General features: G+C 40.1%; 1 long non-coding RNA gene across 1 annotated transcript; it reads right to left on the bottom strand.

Moving 5' to 3' along the window:
• Positions 1 to 2,198: 2,198 nt before the first annotated feature.
• Positions 2,199 to 9,695, bottom strand: LOC145342705 (uncharacterized). Its single transcript, XR_013886590.1, has 4 exons — positions 9,606 to 9,695; positions 6,196 to 6,375; positions 4,398 to 4,450; positions 2,199 to 2,805 (listed from the first exon to the last, which is right to left on the bottom strand). It is a non-coding gene; the product is annotated as an uncharacterized LOC145342705 (long non-coding RNA).
• Between the last annotated feature and the right edge of the window lie 265 nt (positions 9,696 to 9,960).

Below are 9,960 nucleotides of genomic sequence, written 5' to 3'. Positions count from 1 at the left end.
CCTGGGATGTTAAAAATTTATTTTGTTTTTGTTACGAGTTGTTGGTTCCAACTGAATGTTAACATTGTACATTTAACCCTGATTTCCTACTGTCCTTTTAAATTTTTATAAAATAACTTCAGTTCACTGCTAACTTGCTGTAAAATTATGATAAAATTGTTAATGTATTGTTTGACCGATTACTTTTCATTTGTATTGCATTCAAATCAATCGGTCAGGAGAAAGTGTTCCATAAGCCTGATTCTAATGGTAAACGGATCAAACATCTCAAACAATCTTTAAAGGGATGTAGGAATATATTCCATCCTGATTGATGGTGATACAAATCTTGATCTTAGATTTCACCTTCAAATATACAAGTGATGAGGTTAACCCTGGAGTCACTGAAAGCTAGCACAAAAGCAGACAAGCACATGATCTGAGGATTCATGTCTCTATGCTATGACCCAACTGTTAAAGCTTTTAATGTACAGAGATGATGTGTTATTTGGAAAATATAAGAGAATTCCTCAGTGGTCCCATTTATCTGGTTAATGATCTAAACTATGGCTAATATCTACACATGGCTTCCCAAATATTTTGAGCTAAAAGTCCAGATTTTGTGGTGACAGTAATGGCAAAGTTGTTGGCGTTCACCATCATTAATCCACTGAAACTGACAGCATATGTGCAGAAATCCCAAAGTTGCTATTGATGAGTCTACTGTCCTCCAGAAGGTGCGATGTTGAAGACCTCCCTAGAGTACAATCCCTAAAAGATCAGTGAATTTGTGAACACTTCCATGTTTACTATGTTAGTGTCGCTGTAAAAACCCTGAAAATGTTATCCCTCATTGAATGAGGTTTCACTGAATTAACCTCATAATCTGCTCTGAACACCTCACAGTCCCTAAAGAGCTAATTTTATATTTGTGAATATCAAACTTCTCCATTATTACAAAATTCCATACTTTTAAATTTACTTAAGTTTGTTTAGCTTCTATCTTAATACAAAAATAAAATCATTTATTTTACTATCTGACAATTTAAATTAAAAGTGAAGAATAAAGTGCTTTTGACTTCCTGGTTTGCTGTCTGTGAATACTTCAATGTGATTGACTGCTTGTCCTGATTGTTGATATTGCTGCTGCTATATGGCTGAAGATTCCAGTTGCCCTGACTTGGCAGCACATTTAAATTGTCAGCAAAGGAAAAGTCCACACCACCGAGAATGTTGTGGGCAACTTTCTTTGTGATCAATGGCAAGCACCACTGCTTCACCTATGACAGCAAAAAATCCCAGAATCTCCACGTAAAACGTACTGGTGATGTCTGGTTGAGGGGCAAAAATCAAAAATGTGCAGTTTCCTCTCCGATCACCTATTATCAGAGTAAACAGTAACCCATTCTCTCTCCTGAATTAATGGTCATTTTGTTCCTATCAAATTTGATTTGATTTATTTTGTCACGTGTTAACATACAACGAAAAGTATTGTTTCTTGCACACTACACAGACAAAACATATCGTTCAATGAGAAGGAGAGAGTGCAAATGTAATGTTGCAGTCATAGCTAGGGTGTAAAGAAAAATTAACTTAACGCAAGGTAAGTCCATTCAAAAGTCTGACAGCAGCAGGGAAGAAGCTGTTCTTGAGTCTGTTGGTACATGACTTCAGACTTTTATATCTTTTTCCCAAAGGAAGAAGGTGGAAGAGAGAATGTCCAGGGTGTGTGGGGTCCTTAATTGTGTTGGGAAGTGTAGACAGAGACAATGGATGGGAGGCTGGTTTGTGTGATGGATTGGGCTACATTCTCGACCTTTTGCAGTTCCTTGTGGTCTTGTGCCATACTAAGCTATGATACAACCAGAAAGAATGCTTCTTATGGTACACCTGTAAAAGTTGATGACAATTATAGATGACATGCCAATTTTCCTTAGTCTTTTGAGAAAGTAGAGACCGTTGGTGTGCTTTCTTAACTATAGTATCGGCATGGGGGGACCAGGACAGATTGTTGGTGACCTGGACACCTAAAAAACTTGAAGCTTTCGATCCTATGTGATTGATGCCTTCAATCACGTATTCATCTATTAAAATAACAACACTGGAGCTTATACGAAACAGGTTTATTTAGCCATAGAACAAAAATCAATGTTTTCCTTTATTTTTTTGTACTCATTTTTAATAAAACATGCAATAAGGAAAATAAATCTTTGCTCAATGATAGTGTAAAATGTTTATCAAGACGATCAAGGCCAAAATGCCCTGATTTTGATCCCTGGTTTCCATTGAATTAGCTGAGTATTGGCATTATATTGACCTCGAGTGTCCCTGGTTTAGGGTGAGGAAAGGTCAACTGAATTAATCACTACTCTCTTGATCATCTCTTCTGGGAGATGAAGGGCAGTGGCAACTGTGATGCTACCTCCATGAGAAAGATGTCACTCTCGTACAGTAAGAACGTCAATTGTGGGAGGCGGCTAAGTGGAAGCCGTTGAAGCTATACTGATTACTAGCGTTGAATAGCCTGGCACCTCTCCCCATTAGGTTTCGTAAGTGCATATAATGAGCTTAAACAAAGTAGAGGCAGAGAGCAACCTGGACCAATGAAACCATTACAACAAGTAGGCCCCTACCTTTTAAAAAAGGATTGAAAATTGGAGAAAGTAAAGAAAATGATCAAAGATAGAGTTCAATTTCGTTTCTCCCCTTTCATATACCTAATACATAAATGCTCAAAAATCCTAAAAGCTCACTTGTTGCATTAACAGAATTTTGCTTTCGATTATGTCTTTTAGCCATTTTTCTCTGAATCTTGATTCACCTGGTCTGGAAAAAAAAAATCGTTTTTAGTTTTATATTAATAGCAGAAAACTTTCAGTACAGTGCATGAATAAAATATTTCTCAAAAAATTATTTAAGACATTAAGCTGTAAACTTAAGGAATTGTTAAACTTTATTTATTAATATCACAAATAGGCTTACATTAACACTGCAATGAAGTTACTGTGAATATCTCCTAGTTGCCATACTCCAGCACTTGTTCAGGTACACCGAGGGAGAATTTATCGCAGCCAATGCACCTTAACCAGCACGTCTTTCAGACTGTGGGAGGAAACTCCACGCAGACATGGAGAAATATGCAAGCTCCACACAGACAGTGACCCAAAGCTGGGAATACGAACCTGGGTCCTTAGCTCTGTGAGGCAGCAGTGCTAACTACTGTGCCACAGTGCGACTGGTGCTGGTAAACGCAACAGTCGCTACGGTGAAGTACAATTTGTGACTAATACAAACAAATGGTTTTCAAGCTATAAATTGTATTTTTTCTCTTGATCCCAGTCCAGGTTACACCATTGTTCCAGAGTATAAATACTTTGCTCACTCAAACTTAATGATTTCATCATAACTGGTAATCCTTCAAAAATGTATGCTGCCAATAACAGAGGGCATTGGCTGCCAATCTCCAACATTTCCATAAATAATAAGAAAAAAAGTAATCTTCCCATCAACCCCAAAAACATATTTAAAAGAAAGATACCTGAGAGTGAGTTCAGAGTTTTGATATTAAAGTTGCTCAGTGCTTTACTCTCTATCACCAGTGCAATTTGAACCTTTGTTAGGATTTAAACTTGTACAGAAGAATCAGCAAATGATTTGTGTTTAATGGTTTAGACTTTAAGCAAGGACTTGACTTGTTTTGCATTATTATCCCATTACAATATAGCAGGTAAGTGCCAAGATCTCAAATAAGCAGTGAAATCTGTCCCATGGAGGGACATTAAAGACAATGAATCATTTTTGATGGTTAATAGATGAATGGTATGTGAAGTGATTTGTTGACTGGCAATTTAGTAAAGGACTTTGCAGCAGCAAAGATGTGCAACCTCACCCTCTGCACCTTATCTTGAAAAACCAGACATGACAGTGTCACTGGATAAAAGCAAATTACTGTGGATCTGAAAACCAAAAGAAAAAATGTTGGAAAATCTCAGCAGGTCTGGCAGCATCTGAAAGGGAAAAGAGTTGATGTTTCGTGTCCAGATGACCCATATCAAAGCTCAAGACAGTGTTACGTTGTCTAACAATGAAATCACTCATTAGGAAAATTAGCTGGAATTGTAAAAGTGCCCATAAGATGTTGGATTGTTGGTTCACTGATGTCCTTCAGGGTAGGAAATCTGCTGTGTTTGCCCAGTCTGTCCTATATGTGACTCCAGCCCCATAATAACGTGTTTGACTCTTCCCTTTGAAGTGGCAAGTGCAGGCCACTAAGTTGTATCAAACTGCTCTTTATGAAGAAGGCTCACAATCACCTCAATCCAACAAGGGGTGGTCAATAAATGCTGACCTTGCCAATGACACCCACATCAAGACCGAGTATAAGCAAATAACTTACAATTTATAAATAAACTATTTACCTGTGCAGGAGTCTGTTTGATTCAAAAAAGAAGTAAACTTCAACTGGAAACACCTGAAAACATTAAGGGGATCATACTCAATGCCATAAATGATACAAAGTCCATTTAAAAGCTGCAAGATGTAAGATGCATTATATGCTGTTTTGATACTTTTGCATGTTTGTCTCCTGTTTGGTTTACTCCTTCAGGCTTTCAGTGTATCAGATATTCAAAGACACAAACTTGTAAAATTTCAGGTCAGGCTGAATATTGCCACTGATGTCAATGCACATTGAGTTGGAGCTCAAGGATCAGAAGAACATGGGATGTTTCCCTCATGTCTCTGAAGGGCCAGAGGTAAATCCCAACCTCACTCATGGCCTACCAACAGCAACCAGTATTCCACTCACTGATCACAAAGATCCATCTCTTCCATTGGAAAAGACTTCTGAGAACATACAAGCTTCATCCCATGAGCAATAAACATTGATTCTTCAACCTTTGGCATTGCCCCCCCATTTAAAGTTGAAAACACTGGTTGACATTGAATTTAGTATTACTAATGCCTGGAAAAGTAATTTAAAATGGAATGGTTTCATATATAAAGGCAGTGTTGCCCAATTTGCATTGAATTCACAATAGCCTCTTTGGTGCATACAATCCTCTCCAATCACTTTCTGATGCAGATAGCACTTGTTTAGATTCTTGCAGCCCATCCTACAGCAAAAACGAAACACAAGTTTGCTTGTAAGATCCCAGTGTCCGCCATCTAGTTCCTGGCCTCAGTTGATTGTAGAATCCCTAAAGTGCAGAATGAGGCCATTGGGCCCATCGAGCCTGCACCAACAACAATCTCATCCAGGCCCTATCCCCATAACCCCACATATTACTCTGCTGATCAATCCCCTCGGCACAAAGTAGAAAGGGTGGAGAGCTTCACATTTTTAGGCGTCCAAATCACCAACAACCTGTCCTGGTCCCCCCATGTCAACTCGATAGTTAAGAAAGTCCACCAATGCCTCTACTTTCTCAGAAGACTAAGGAAATTTGGCATGTCAGCTACGACTCCCATCAACTTTTACAGATGCACCATAGAAAGCATCCTTTCTGGTTGTATCACAGCTTGATATGGCTCCTGCTCTGCCCAAGATCGCAAAGAACTACAAAAGGTTGTGAATGTAGCCAATCCATCACACAAATCAGCCTTCCATCCATTGACTCTGTCTACATTTCCTGATGCCTTGGTAAAGCAGCCAGCATAATTAAGGATGTCACGCACTCCGGACATTCTCTCTTCCACCTTCTTCTGTTAGGAGATAGGTACAAAAGTCTGGGGTCACGTACCAACTGACTCAAGAGCAGCTTCTTCCCTGCTGCTGTCAGACTTTTGAATGGATTTACCTTGCATTAAGTTAATCTTTCTCTACATCCTAGCTATGACTGTAACACTACATTCTAGTTACTCTCTCGTTTCCCTCTCTATGAATGGTATGTTTTGTGTGTATAGTGCGCAAGAACCAATACTTTTCACTGTATGCTAATACATGTGACAATAATAAATCAAATCAAAGACACAAAGGGGCAATTTAGCACGGTTAATCAACCTAATCTGCATAACTTTGTGGAGTGTGGGAGGAAACCCACGCAGACATGGGGAGAACTTACAAACTCCAGACAGACAGTGACCCAAGGCCAGAATTGAACCCAGGTTCTTGGTGCTGTGCCACCCACGCCGCCCACAGTTTTCCCAGTGCACAGCTTGTAGCGCTAACCACGTACACTCTGAAATTCATCAGATAAGAAGTTGTGGGTTACTCACAGGTGGTTTAACCTTCGAGATTTTAATGATGAAGTAAGTGCAGGCTGTAGCTCGTGGGATGGGCTTCCTCCGAGTTGGTATACTCCACCGTACACGATAATGATGATGAATGTAGTATTCAAATTCCTCTTCTTTCAGGTAGTCCAGGCAATGAAGCCAGCAATTGGAAAACTCCCAGGTCTGTTCGGAGCACATCACAATTCTCATGAATGAAAAGCAGTAAAATGCTTCCCCACCGCCATTGCCTCCCGCCTCAATCTTGCATATTCCTGGAGCTGCTCCCTTGTGCTGGGGTGCATTCCACATGAATCAAAAATTATCCAGTGAATGAAATATGCATGTGATTATTCTACCTGTGTGATCCTAAATAGCCACTGTCAGCAGCGTCTTCAAAGACAGAATGCGTTATAGCCATCCTATATCTATATACCACACACACATGCTTGTGATGATTGTTCCTTAGTTAGTATTGGGATACTAAAGGTGACTGCAGTAACCTCTCCTCCAAAGCTATCACTGCATTTTTTTCTAAATAAACCCTCATGTCAAATCACGGGAGTATCTGCATTATCATATGTAGAAAGCAAAAATGCAAAATATTATTCCAAATATTAGTCTAAAAATGTGCAGATTAGGTAGATTGGCCATGCTAAATTGTCCCTCACTGTGAGGGGGACCAGCTAGGGTATGTGTATGGGGTTATGGGGATAAGGCCTGGGTGGGATTGTGGTCAGTCAAGACTCGATGGGCCAAATGGCCTCCTCCTGCGCTGTAGGATTCTATCATTCTGTAACAATACATAACATCACTCCCTCACCACAGATAGTCACAGCAGCATTTTTCATGCTCATACTGACTCAAAACATTGACTCTATGCTCTCTCCACAGATGCTGTCAGGTTTGCTGAGAGTTTCCAGCATTGTCCGTTTTATTTCAACATCTTTTATTCCTGCTCTGAACAGAGTAGCCCAGATTTTCCAATGGGAACGGCAGCTAAGAGTGCCAGCTTCCACCATCCTTGGAGGGAGATATAGGAGGGGTGTCCGACGTAGCTTCTTTACTCAGAGAGTGGTTGGGGTGTGGAATGGACTGCCTGCTGTGATAGTAGAGTTGGACACTAGGAACTTTCAAGCGATTACTGGATAGGCACATTGAGCACACCAGGATGATAGGGAGTGGGATAGCTTGATCTTGGTTTCAGACAAAGCTCGGCACAGCATCGCGGGCTGAAGGGCCTGTACTGTGCTGTACTGTTTATGTTCTATGATAGTAATTTCTTAATCTACAGATGCAATTGAATTGGAAATACAGAAGTTGCTGTCAGTAATTCTTTGTTTCTTCAGAGGGCGCACTGCTAAGGGACCCCCGGACTGAAAACAATTAGAAATGAATGCACTGATGAGAACTGGATTTTACAATGTTGGTCCTGCTGTAAAACTCTTGAAGCTGTTACACTTTGTTGAATAAGGTTTAACTGAGTTTTTGATGGTGTACTAACTCCATAATTATTGCTTCAGAATCTCTCTGGCCCTATGATTAAAATTTCTGCATGTTTAAAATATATTATTTTAAAGTTTGTTTCTTATATTTATGTTTCAACTTATTCCCTTCTGTATGTGCCAATTATTTATCTTGCTTTCTGCTAAATAGTAATTAAAAGGTGAAGGATGGTACTTTATAGTTTGCTATCTGTGAGAATATTTCAATATGATTGGCTATTTGCCCTCCTTGATAACAGGGCTTAAAGCTTGGAAACCCTCTTTGACCTTTAAAGTTTGAAGTTTATTTATTAGTGTCACAAGTAGGCTTACATTAACACTGCAATGAAATATTGTGAACATCCCCCAGTCGCCACACTCCGGCACCTGCTCGAGTACAGAGGGAGAATTTAGCATGGCCAATGCACCTAACCTGCACATCTTTCAGACTGTGGGAGGAAACTGGAGCATCTGGAGGAAACTCACGCAGACACAGGGAGAATGTGCAGACTCCACACAGACAGTAACCCAGGCCCAGAATCGAACCTGGGACCCTGGCACTGTGAGGAAGCAGTGCTAGCCACTCTACCGCCGTGCCTTTAAGAAAGATACACAGTCTATAACTGTCTTTGCATTCCTCAAGTACACTTAAAAACTTTATAAAACATTACTATTGTGTTGTATTATATTAACAAGTCCATCACTATCTCATAGCATCAGAACTGATTAGCAGTTTAATTTAGAGTTAAACCTGGAGCAGAGAAGACAGAGGTGTGACCTGATCAAGATGTACAAGATTATGAGGGATATGGACAGAGTGGATAGGAAGCAGCTGTTCCCCTTAGTTGGAGGGTCAGTCATGAGAGGACACAAGTTCAAGGTGAGGGGCGGGGCGTTTAAAGTAAAGTAAAATGTATTTATTAGTCACAGGTAAGGCTTAAATTAACACTGCAATGAAATTCCCATAGTTGCCACACTTCAGTACCTGTTTGGGTCAATACATCTAACCAGTATGTCTTTCAAACTGCGGAAGGAAACCGGAGCACTTGGAGAAAATGCACACAGACACAGGGAGAACGTGCAAACTCCACACAGAGTGTGACCCAAGCCGGGAATCGAACTTGGGTCCCTAGTGCTGTGAGGCAGCAGCACTAACCACTGTGCCACCCCTTTAGGGAGGATGTGAGGAAAAACTATTTCACCCCAAGGACGGTGAAATCTAGAAATGCGCTGCCTGGGAGGGTGGTGGAGGCGGGTTGCCTCACATCCTTTAAAAAGTGGATGAGAACTTGGTACATCATAACATTCAAGGCTATGGGCCAAGTGCTGGTAAATGGGATCAGGTGGGAGCTCAGGTGTTTCTCACCTGTTGTTGCAGACATGACGGGCCAAAGGATCTCTTCTGCGCTGTGTGATTTTATGATTCTAAGTTCATCATTATCCATGTGGTAAATTTCCCATGCTTTTAAAGTTGTCCCAAAAACATGACCAAACCTTTGTTTCTTTCTCATTACACGTATTTGAGAAGCTGAAATAGAAAGGCTAAGGGAGTCCTATCCATTATCAACTGAACAAAGGAGAGAGGATGCGGGATTTGGACAGAGTGGATAGGAAGCAGCTGTTCCCCTTAGTTGGAGGGTCAGTCACGAGAGGACACAAGATCAAGGTGAGGGGTGGGGCGTTTAAAGTAAAGTAAAATGTATTTATTAGTCACAGGTAAGACTTAAATTAACACTGCAATGAAATTCCCATAGTCGCCACACTTCAGTACCTGTTTGGGTCAATACACCTAACCAGCATGTCTTTCAAACTGCGGAGGGAAACCGGAGCACTTGGAGAAAATACGCACAGACACGGACCAAATAAAGGAACAAAAAATTCATTAAACAAAACAACTCCGCAGATCATGCATTATCCATGTGCAAAACTTACAGAAATATATTCTTCTATTTGTCTTGCCCCAATGGTAACTGTGAAGTCCTTACACGCAACCCATTGAATGTTACCGATTTGAAAACCGTCTTCATCTTTCAAAAGAAAAAATATGTAAATGATTTAAGTGGTTACAAAATTGTTTGAGGCATAGCGACATAAAATATTAATTTCATATATAAAAAGAGCAATTGAATTTACACATACAGCTTATCATATCAGGACAATACCACATACTTCACATAATAGCAACAGCAATGAGATGAATGATTGCTTAGTTATGACAAATTTTATTCTTCGGTTCTAAAGTGCTTTGAAATGGCCAATGGTTGTGAAAAGTGCTACCTAAATGCAA

This window comes from Carcharhinus amblyrhynchos, chromosome 4, assembly GCF_965287045.1.
Source record: "Carcharhinus amblyrhynchos chromosome 4, sCarAmb.v2.hapA, whole genome shotgun sequence".
Taxonomy (NCBI): domain Eukaryota; kingdom Metazoa; phylum Chordata; class Chondrichthyes; order Carcharhiniformes; family Carcharhinidae; genus Carcharhinus; species Carcharhinus amblyrhynchos.
Note: the sequence above shows the minus strand (reverse complement) of the source record. Positions and strands in the feature narration are given on the sequence as shown.